Genomic DNA, 11,959 nt, shown 5'->3' with positions numbered 1-11,959 from the left:
CAATTTGACGCCAACGCTCAACGCCGAAAATCGAACAGTGCTCGATAAAAAAGCGCCGCGCTTAAAAACCGCCTTCGTGTGAATACATACATGGTTATCCATTTGCGTCATTCAAACGCTTTTTAACGCGCGTTGAAAAAGCTGCCGTGCGAACGGGGCCTAAGTTGAAGTTGAATTTTTACGTCTGTAAACCTTTTTTGACCCGTTCGATGACATTTACATTTGTCTGTTTAGTCTGTGGGACAATCCGTCCGCGAGCGGTTGTTGCTTACATTATTATTATTTTACTTAAGTTGATTATAAAGTTGAAATACCTAATTTAATCTTAGGTTTTAACTATGTTACCTTCATCTGTTGCTAATAAAGTGTATTGATTTGTAGTAAGTTGTTTATTTGTTCAGTGAAAAATTAAAGAGCTATTTAAATTATCCATTCTTTGTCTGATAGTTTGCAGTCGATAACAATAGAAAGTGAGGAAGAATTAAGGAAAAATAAAGGATTAAATGGCATGCTAATCGACAACGCTGTTTGGAATTACACATCAGAACGGTATGTATTTATTTGGCACAAGTAAGAAACTTCACAGCTCTAAATTTTAAGTTTAAGTATAGGTAGTTTTAAAACTAATTTAGGTCGAAGTTTTTGTTTCTGTTGAAACAAAGGGTCGTTGAAGACAAATAAAATAACTTTCATAGGACCTTACATGTTAATCTCTTTTGTGCACATTCAAACTTTTTTGCCAACCTTAATTTCTGTTATTCAATTATTTTTTACCTTTAATTTTAATTTATTTGCTGTGTGAATAAGTAGTTAAATTAAGTGTCGTATATTATTTAATATATTCATATGCATGTGGCATGTACAGAATAGGTTTCCCCCAGTTTTCCCATTCTTTCTTATTCTGTGCTGTTCTATACCAGTATCTATCATTATTACTAATAATAGTATTCTCATCACTCGAAATCATGTTTATTCAAAATGAAATGTCAATGGGGTTGGCCGGTCGAAGTATTTAGCAGATTGTGCCAGCGTAGCTTGCCCTGTCAAACCCTAGTTTTGTGTCAAGTTCTTGTCTTTTTTTTAATAGTATTTTATGCCCTGGATGCTAGAGAAGAGATAGAGAATGGGGCAAGCTATGATGGCGCCATATAATTATAAATAGAAGATCTTATATGTGTGTAGATAATTAGGCTATATTATACTTGTGTGATGTTTTATGAGACTTAGCTATTGCTTTTCACATGTTTCACATAAACTACTATTGTATGCAACATAGGGTGTATTGATATTGATGCCTTTAGTATACAAATTATGTTGTGTTAAAATGTTATATATTAATATACAGGGTGTTTGGTTTGCCAAATTAAAACGGCAGATAGGTTGAGGCAAACGGCATTTGCTATGTTCCGAGGCCTAGAAATTTTTAATTTTGCGCATGTTTTTTATTCAGCTTTATGCCAGTTTTTCGTAAATTTCAAATTTTTACTTGCACAGTAGTAAAAAAAACCATGGCCAATTTTTTTTTTCTAGGCATGAGTAGATACAGGCAAACAATGTACCAAACACCCTGTATAATAAGCTAATCTTGATATTTTTTTTATATCATGCATTATTTAAGTATTTTAAGTATTATAGTCTGCAAGATACTGTTGGAAACTTTCAGCTGACCACTTCCAAGTTGTTAATTGGCTTTTAAATGGCTCTGAATTGGTACAAAAAAGTCAAATTGGAAGGAGTGTAAACAATTATTACAAGAAAAAAATTTAAATGAAGTAAAGGAGGCCTTCTATACTGTCACTATCTTCAGGTATCCAACATAATAATAAACAGGAAACTTGCCTCATTTACATTAGTTCTAAGAATAACAAACTTATTGTACCGAATATTGAATAGGGTCAGTAATGAGGATTCTGTTTATTACATAGTATGTAGTCAATAACATGTGTTATTTTAGTCATGACTCATACACGTGACATTTTGTGTGAAATAGTCATATTATACTAACATAATGCTCCAATGTGCATTACAATGTCCAACTCCTTTCATAGTAGCCAAATGTATTAGAACACATCCTTATTTCTATGGTAACAAAAGTGTGTTTCAGTATATTTTAACTACTTCGACGGTGACTAAAAAAAAACGTTTCTTTTGTATCATTAGTATCTTCAATAAGTTCTAACTAATTTACAACTCAATTATGGTGTATTGATGGTGTATGGAGTGAACTGGGAAAATACCTACACAGATACATCATTATACTCTACTCTGACTACTCTCCTCCAATCCACAACTCCACGGCAAAAGTTTTAAGGCCTGGACACACCTGGTGCGTGTGCGTAGACATCGCTCCTTATGATAGACGGCACACCGCTTGCGTGACGTGTGCGTGCGGGGCTCCAACATTTTAGTACACGCGCCCGTGCACGTCTACGCACACGCAGCCGGTGTGGCCTGGCCTTTAACCTCACTTTTTTGTTTGTGTGCGTGAACTTATAATAACATTATTTTATACTCGTAAGTGAGCATAAGGGCTCTAGACTAGAGACTTAAAAAAATGTTGCTTGGCTCGAGTTCTCCAAGGCACACGTTGTTTGAAACATCGGGGTAAAAAAAAAAAGTTGGGATGGCCAGAGCACACCGGTTGCGTGTGCGGTGCGTTTAAATGTTGGAGCCTGCGTGCACGGCTGCACGCACACATCACGCAAGCTGTGTGCCGTTTCTCATTAGGATCTGTAAATAAATAAAACTCGTCCTAAACTTTGGACGTCGCAAACCGGCCCGGTGTGAACGAGATGTAGCGCATACTTATCCATCCAATTTAGAAAAGGGCCATAGTTTTAAAAACCTACATATAATCTGCACAGCACCGCATTTGTTGTTTGTTGTTATCTGGGTTATAGTTAAAAAGGAAGTTCGTTACGCTGATTAGTTCTCATTAATTTTATTGTTTCTATTGTTAGACTCTACAAGCAGTACGTTACACTACCGCGATGACCATAGGTGACATGTACTTAATACCGATTACTTCTACTACTTTGTACTTTGTTTTAGTTACTAATAAGCACTAAAATAATAAGTATCAAATAGTAATAATAACTAGCCACCCGCCCCGGCTTCGCACGAGTTAACAAATTAAGTATACAACTAAACCTTCCTCAAGAATAACTCTATTGATAGTAGATAGGTGAAAACCGCATGAAGATCAGTTCAATAGTTTTTGAGTTTATCGCGAACATAATACAAACAGACAGACACGGCGGGATACTTTGTTTTATAAGGTGTAGTGATTAGAATGATCTCTGCAGAATCTGAATCTAAACTTTCACGATTAATATTTGATCTTTATTTACTTCAAAATTTTAACGAATACAGACAGTGCCTGATTCTGATGATCTCATGTTTATTTCAGCTGAGTTCAAAGAAAAATAAACGACGGTATATTATAATAGATAGACAAATAAATACTTAAAAAATAACAACAACAAACAGTATACGTGTTTTGTATTCAGTGGTCCCCCACATTCATAGGCAAGGTCACAATCACAGTCACCGACTAGAAATAATATTATTTACGTGTTTTGGAGGAACAGGGTACCTGTTCTTTGAAACAGTTGGGAATTCATAAAAATAAGATAACCGACCTGTATTCCCGCGCAATCGAATTAGGTTAAAACTAATTATCTTTATAAATAACACGGAACGGAACGAAGCGTCTATTTCTATCCGAAAGCGTCCATTTCATTCTGGAATCTGAAGTGTTACTTCAGAGTACGCTGGTATAAGTACATAAGTATAACCCAAAAAAGGGTAATTGTAAAATATCCTAGACCTACAGTGTCGCGTTAAGTACGTAATGTACGTATTGTTTTCCATCGTATTTTCTCGGAAACGTTCATGTTTGTCATGCTACTTCAGTTAACCTCAGTACTTTTTGTACCAAGACGGACTGAAATAGCAAGACACGTTCTTACATTTCAGTTAAAATACGACGGAAATTAATTATGCACTACATCTGTACAACGAGGCCCATGGTAGAGGGCCTTAAGAGCTACCGGTTCGACCGACCCATGACCCATGTAATTGTAAGTGCAGCGAAAATTAATAGTTTCGGCACAGAATAAATAATAGTACTACTGTACAGAAAGGAAACTTCCTACGAAACCGAAGTTTAACAGCATATATGCACTGTCCCTTTCGGCTATATATGCACTATCCCTTTCGGCTAGGGTTGTCAAAATTCAAGCCATTATCTTATCTGAGGTCGTGCACGCAAAGGGACTTCAAGTTGTGTCAACCCTAATAATTGCTCGGAGCAATGCTGAGCCGAGCCGAGTTTGGCCGAAGTCAGGAGTTTCGCAGCCCTGGCAGGCGTGGCTCACTCCGCGATTTCGTCGCTTTGCTACAGGTAGCTAAAAGTATACATCCGTTCTACCCCAAATTTGGGGAAAGCCGCGCGTGGCGCTGTCGCCACCTAGCGGCCATATCTGTGCTGATCGTAACAGACGCGTTTTGTTAGAGAGTGAGTCTTATATACCTAGTACTATTATTTATTCTGTGCCCCTGGTTTCAGAGTAAATACGTAGGTACACTGGTACACCTATATGCTGTTTAAATAAAGTTATTCGCTGTAAACAACTACAGGGAATATACATTTAAATGCATATTGCAAGTATATGTGTAACGTGTAATCAGAGTACCTACCATGGCTCGGTCAGAGTAAAATGGAATGGACTTTGAATATAGTATTCATCATCATCATCATTGTTCTTAAGAGCCTAGCTCTTGTCGGTGGAGTATTCGCCATTCCGTTCTCTTCTCTGCTACTGTTTTGAGTTCCTGATACGTCACTACATATTATTATTGATACAATTGTTATAGTATTATTGATACAATATTGTAACACCCGACTGGATTGAGAGAGACAACGCAATTTTATCCCAACTACCAATCTGAAGTGGCTTTAAGATGGCTTTAAGGTGTTCAGCGGGTTGAGCCGGCGGAGTTTTTAAAAATCGTGACGCTTTCATTATACGGTTGCAAAAAATATGAATAGCAATCTTGAGGTATTTTAGTATGTATGTATGGCCTGGCTAAAGCTGGAATATTACCCTGAACCAGGCTTTCTAACAATAGCCTTTCTCAGGGAAAAGGACTGAAATAAATTATATAAAGAGCTTTGGCGAACCCAATTTAATTTTTTCAACCATTTTTTTGCCATATGGAATGTGTCAGGTAATGTAGAAATTACATACAGTTTCACAGCGTCGATATGTTCTATTCACCATAATTTCAGATATATAAACGTTTAATTAACAATAGGGCATAATTGCGGGTTAGATGTTTTTTTTTTTTATTTTACAAATACGAAACTTTGTCCAAATATCCCGCATATGTTAATATGGGCATGGGATTGAATTATATGTACGTGAAGATTTAGTAAACAATTAACCTGGTTCACTTTTCACATACATTACGGTTTTACGGTTAGTATAAGAGGATTAGGAGAATACTGTTACTCTAAATATTACTTAAGTATTCTTAGTACATTTAGTTTAATCCTTATAACGATTTTTAAAACCTTTTTTTTAACTAGGTCCATTACAAACAGTCCGATTAGAAAGAGTATAAAATAGGCCCTCCATTGAGCTTCCACTGGATGCAATGACATCATGGAAACATCCACCTCATTCGGTCGCAAATGAAGGGGATTTACGGATGTTTCATGCGTCCTGGTCTATAACCGCGAAAATCGAAGTTCGCAAATTGCGGGGATTTTTCTCTGCCACTCTAATTACGCCTTCATTGGAGTAAAAGAGAAAGATCCCCGCAATTTGCGAATTTCGATTTTCGCGGTAGCCGCTCTGCACGCTAATTGCTGTTTAGATTTATTTACGGTAGTGTCTAATATAGCTAATAGCAGTTTATATACTACACTAGAGTAAATAATTTCTAATAGAAATAGGTGATACAATTCTAAAAAACAATAGGTTATCGATATAAATGGAATGAAATTCATTCATTTGCACTCTAGGCAGGGTACACATGTACGGTGTGATGCCTTGATTTATTATGAAATACATACCATAGATATTAAATTTATTTATTTTATTCATCATGATCCATAATTTATTAGTAGGTATCTTAACTACTTATGACTATGATTAGCATTCAAACTTTACCCGAGCACATATGCGAAGACAATTTTGCTCACTTTATAACATTAATTTGGTTGGTACCCGAGCCAGCTTCAATTCATCCCACAAAATGTCTTATGAAACTAAGTCGAACGCCTTTGACGGGTCTAGGAAACAACCAAATACCGACGTGTTCTCAATGTAGTACTTGAGAGCATGCATCAACTCTGCAATAACAATTTCAGTGGATAGCCCAGGCCGAATATCGAACTGTTTGTCATGTTATCTTACCTACTTGTCTAAATATGTTGAGAACACTGTCAAACCTTCACTACTACTTATATAGAGATAGTTGCCTATTTGAAATTTTGGCCAACTACCTTTGCCGTTGTGGTTATCTTTTAGTTACTGTTTATTTATTTTGTCTCTTTTTTGTTGGACTTTAGGCTAGACTTCTTTAAGAGTTGAGCAACGAGCGGTGAGCTTAACGAGCTTTCCCGGGTACAGAGGCTACAGTATTTCGGTTATTTTTCTGGCTTCTCTCTCATTTGTTATTCATGCAAATCTTGTCCAACTTACGTCGTCGTCAGCACTTAGATCTGTGTCTGTGACGTCACTGCATTTATAAGGCATCCTAATAGTACTATGCAGTCGCGTAGGTGGAGGAATTTTGATAGATAACAATAATTTGAAGATACCCAATATTGACAAGACATGACAATAATATAAGATGCGAAGAAAGGGACCCAATTATAAGATAGGTGTATAAGACCTAGTCATACGAATGTGCGTTCATAAAATCGAATACGGAGCCTACGTGACGATCAAGTTGTCATGAAAGTCACCTAGAATAGAGTAGGTACTCGTAGTAGTTAATTGCTTGTAAATGGATGTAGAGCGGACGATGCCAACGCACTCCTCTATAGATTTTACAAGTCTAGAATTTAATCACTTATGCATCAAATTTTAAAATTAGAGATAAGACTTATAAATCAAAGTTAATGCTCAAAACATCATGATAATCAATTGGCATCAATAGCAATCTGTATCATTTGTCTATTTGTCGTTCATATCATATGATCGTCACTTCACGTGACAATGTGCAATTATAGTTCTTCCTAATGACCCACTTTTCCAATGTGATAAGTTTAATCGTCATTCGTTAAGATAAGTATTGAATATCTACTAGATTTGAAAGATTGTATGTGTTTCTATGTTACATATCTACCATGCGATACAATTGCCATTTTTAAGGTTCCGTAGTCAACTAGGAACTAGGAACCCTTATCTAGTTCCGCCATGTCCGTCTGCGGCCGCTCCGGATAGTTAGGGCTAGAAAGCTGTAATTTGGCATGCTTGTATAGAAAGTAATATGAAACTAGAAAAAAAAATTGATTTAATTTACATATTATACAGAAATCAGGAGAATCTATACCAATTTTGTTTTACGTTTGCATCCCTACTAAATATTTAATATTCCATTGAAAGATATAGAGCAAATATGAGATCGAGATTTCTCGTACTAAGCTGATAAATTTAATGTTTTCATATTCATTCATTTATATATTTGTTGGGAACTGTTAGTGAATTGAGCTGTTTGGACCATCTTTTTGGATAGGGATATAAAAATAACGTGTACTTCGAATATCTGTGATGTTTATTAGTAGGGTGTTCTTAGAAAACTAAGCTCAATGTGGCGAAATCCGTCTGTAGGAAATTCTGCATACGAACATATGTTTTCAACAGTTAATTACATTGTTTTATTATGTTAAAGAAGCTTCAAAAAACTGCGTACCCTCCAGTTTCCTCAGCGGAATAATCCGCGGCGCCCGTGCACTGAACATTGTACTTTCAAATACTGAGCTAATGTCAAATGTGTCAACATTCCTAAAGGCACGTGATTCCGATTACATCGGTCTGATGAAATCGCGATCCTTATACTTACATGCAAAACCACACGTACTAAGTTTTCGTAGTGACTGGCACCAGCGTGGGTTAATGACCCTTGCTGTACCGTTTTTTCGTCTTGTTCATTATTCAGTAACTTTCAAGTCAAATTCTTAATTTTCTTTGTTTATGCAATCACATTTTAGTTTTACATTTACGAATTTTACGATTAAGCTTAAAACCTTAACTTAGCTTACAGGATGGCAACCTAAATACATGTGGTACCTAGTACTGGTATAAGGATATGGAAAAAATGTACTTCAATTAATTAATTAACCAACACTATGTTGGTACAATGGTTTGGTATGTATGCATATCTGAATTATTCAATACAACGATGGGTATGTCTTTGACATATTAGAAATACTAGAGCAAGACGACATAATTTGCGTGCGCGCCGAATATTAAATGCTGATCTTGATGTAGCACCAAATACTCGCGAGTCCAAATTCCAAATGCACGTCAGTCCGCCTTCTTTACGCTCTATTTTATTGCATTTATGTAGGCATGTATAATGAATAGTATAATAGTTTATGTGGCTATACTTACATTGTACAATGTACTATAACATTGTATTATTCGCTTAGCACCTTTGCATACAAACTGCTATGTATAAACAAAAACTAATATAAAGTTATGATAGGGTTACTATCAAGGTTATTTATTAATAATAGGTGATTTTATAAATAATAAATCCTTTCTCAGCTCAGAAATGGTAGGGATTTTATCTGCGTCTGACCAGAGCCTTTTTATTAACTGATTAGTCCCATAGTGTAAAATATAAGTACTAACATATATATTTATGTATCTTTAATTAACATATAAACTTAAATTAACAACCACATTTATTGTAGTTTTTGTGGAATTATGTAAATATTTCCCTCTCCCTATTCCAATTAAACCACTGTATAATTTATTTATCGCATTTATATTTAGTTATATGTGGCCATATGTAGATTTGTTTTCAACATTATACTTATAATTATAATTAACCACATAATTAAATCTGCTGTAGATGCGGTTACAACAAAGTTTCCATGAGCCTAATAGTTTCCGATGAGCAAATAAGTCATGTGAACGGATAGTTACTATACTCATTACATGAAATGTCCTATTGTCTACGAAGTAGGTTGTTTTCTTCGTATTATGTCACAAGAGAATATTGGCTAGAAACTGGAATTGTACTCTATGTGCGTCCGCGGGACACGCGACACCGTACGGCGCAAGGTTACCAGTGGATTGTAGGCTATTTTAGGACGTCCCAGCACTCCGGCTAGGTAAATCCGAGTTATTTGTAAACCATACGATTTTTAACCGAGATGATAAGTATGATAACCCGGCCTATGTTGTTTTTATTCGAGCACAGGTCTTATGAAATCGCGTGCTACCGTGACTGTAACCTTGTGTTCTGGCTTCTGTTGTACTGTACCTAAATATTCATCTCAGTTGAGCTAGCTATCTGTTAACTGATACTGTACAAATTGACGTCGTAAATCTTTATGTCGATATATCGTAGGTACCGTACTTACGTACCGTACTCATTGCAAGGACTTTACGGGTTGTGCACAAATCACTCTCTCCCTTGGTGATATTTTGGTGAGGTTTATGGTTACCCCTCCTCCCCGTGTATTTTTTTGAAATTTTTCCATCCGACCGGTCAAGGCCACGTGCTTCAAAATTTCGTAAAATAGACTCGCTATTTGAAGTGTGGAGTGAAGATGTATGTTTAACGAAACTGAGAAAAAGTATCTACTCATGTATCATCTAGGTATTTGTTTCTTAGTTTCGTTCACTGTAGACAAATATACGTGAGGTCTCGTTATACCCCCAACGTGATCTGTTTTGATTTCACCTCGAACCTCGCGTGATTTGTGCACAAACCCTTACAGAGTGCGATCGAACGAATTATGCTCAAGCGTCAATTTGAGGACACGGTTATGCGGTCCGACGTTTGGCGGTCGCTGGGTCGTCCATTTCTCCACGAAAAGCACGCTCTTCTCCACCGGCGATCCTCTATTCCTCTCATACACCGGATTTATCTAAATAATTGGTTTTCTCAGAGCTTCAGCAGGATAAACATGTTTTTTTTGCATTTGCCTGTTAGATACACACGTAAGGCGAATATGCCAAGTAAATGATAATGATAACCGGTTTGGTTACCAAGACAGATGTGTGCAGACCTCATTATTTGATTTTCGCTTGGGGTTAGTGTGCGATTTAATGTCTAATTCAATGCCTACGCCTATTTTAATAGCGTCAGGAAGCCGATACGAACTTGCAAGTTGCAAATTAAGTACCTACTATTAGGTATATGCCAATTTCGGCGAGTAATCATATATTTTCAATAACATTTTGTAATGTTCTAATTCAGGTGTGTTCGTAAGGTACACACCTATTTGAGAGATGAGAGAGAGATTTGTTGAGAGTAAAATATAGGTAAGTCGTTCAACTACTGCCATTGAATGAATCCGTTCTGCTTGCGATGTCGAGCATGGATCTGGAGACAGCGCGTTGGAAACGGCATTATTAATATAGCACGTGCCTCTTATATAAGTATCATCCATATCACATGCCTATTCGTACAGGCCAGAGCCTTAATAAATGGATATTGCTCGGGGTCCGCTCGTCGTCTACTCATCGTTGTTATGAGTTATGTTTACTGTCGTTGTTAATCTTCAATGATTGAATATTGAATGTTAAAAAGGTAATCTAACTTCGTTTACTATGAAAAAAACATGTTTAAACCTTGATTTACATTTGATACTGTTTCTTTATTACCTACATATCTTTTAATGATATCGAATTTGTTCACAAGTACCTATTGTTAAATAGGTACTTCTGAACCTATAATTTCGATAAGCACATTTTTGTAAAATGTTTACATGTTAAGTTTGCATGTTATCTGCTCTCATTATTACCAAACGCACGTGTACTTATTAACGATACGATATTCCGGCACGCACTGCCCCGTACCGTATCTCCAGGGCTATAACTCCCAATTTACCAAGCGTATCGCCTCAGTCGAACTGGTATAAGGATGATCGAAAGAACCGAAACGTTACGCCATCGGAGATCACACTTATACTGGGAAAAATGACTCTGCGCTCTACAGAGAAATCAACCGCAGAACTCGGTTTCACGAACCAGTCGCGTGGCTTAGTTTTTTATACGCTCGCAGTTGGTTTGTTGTCGATGTGGTCCGCCGGCCGGCGTTCAAAACACGCTCCACGATACCTACTCGTACTGCCGGCCTAGCCAAGGTTACAATCGCTATCGCTTCGACAACGAAACGCTTTGTGTCTCTCTATCACTCTTCCATATTAGTGCGACAGAGACAGTTGCGTTTCGATCGCTACGGAGCGTAAGCGATTGGCATTTTGGCTACGCGGCCTGATAACTCTTGCCTTTGCTGGCGCACACAGATCTGATATTAACTGATAATTTACAAGTACCCATTTGTTGCCGATTGCGAGTTACGGTCATGTATAGCCATCAGTGCTGTGATGTTTGACATGCGAGTAGAGACGCTATTTTCATCATTTTTACGGCCGTAAGTGTCTTGTGTACCAAGTACGAACATTACACAGGTTCTATAATTATAGTTGAGCTTTGGTTGCGCTAAATCAGATGGATTATTTTTCAGCCAGGGCTGGTAGAGTCAAAAAAGTTCGCCTGATACGAGTTCAACTATCCATGAGATTTTTCGTAATTGTTTACCTTGTTAAACCACCAATTTCTCATAAAACGTACATGATGAACGTGCATTATTTACCATTCGATGTATTCTTTATTATTAGTCAGTAAAGGGCTCATACCTTAAAATCTAGCATAAGTACATCTTTTAAAAGTATCTAAAAACGAAACCTGGATTGCATTAT

At 36.8% G+C, this 11,959-nt stretch overlaps 1 protein-coding gene across 1 annotated transcript in view; it reads left to right on the top strand.

The window, feature by feature from the left end:
* The first annotated feature begins 246 nt into the window (after nucleotides 1–246).
* Nucleotides 247–11,959, top strand: part of LOC134666544 (uncharacterized) — a 29,915-nt gene continuing 18,202 nt past the window's right edge. Inside the window, exon 1 of the mRNA XM_063523738.1 lies at nucleotides 247–549. The gene's annotated coding sequence lies outside the window, so the exon portion shown is untranslated. The remainder of the gene's footprint in view (nucleotides 550–11,959) is intronic.

The sequence above is a fragment of the Cydia fagiglandana genome, chromosome 8 (assembly GCF_963556715.1).
Source record: "Cydia fagiglandana chromosome 8, ilCydFagi1.1, whole genome shotgun sequence".
Lineage (NCBI taxonomy): Eukaryota > Metazoa > Arthropoda > Insecta > Lepidoptera > Tortricidae > Cydia > Cydia fagiglandana.
Note: the sequence above shows the minus strand (reverse complement) of the source record. Positions and strands in the feature narration are given on the sequence as shown.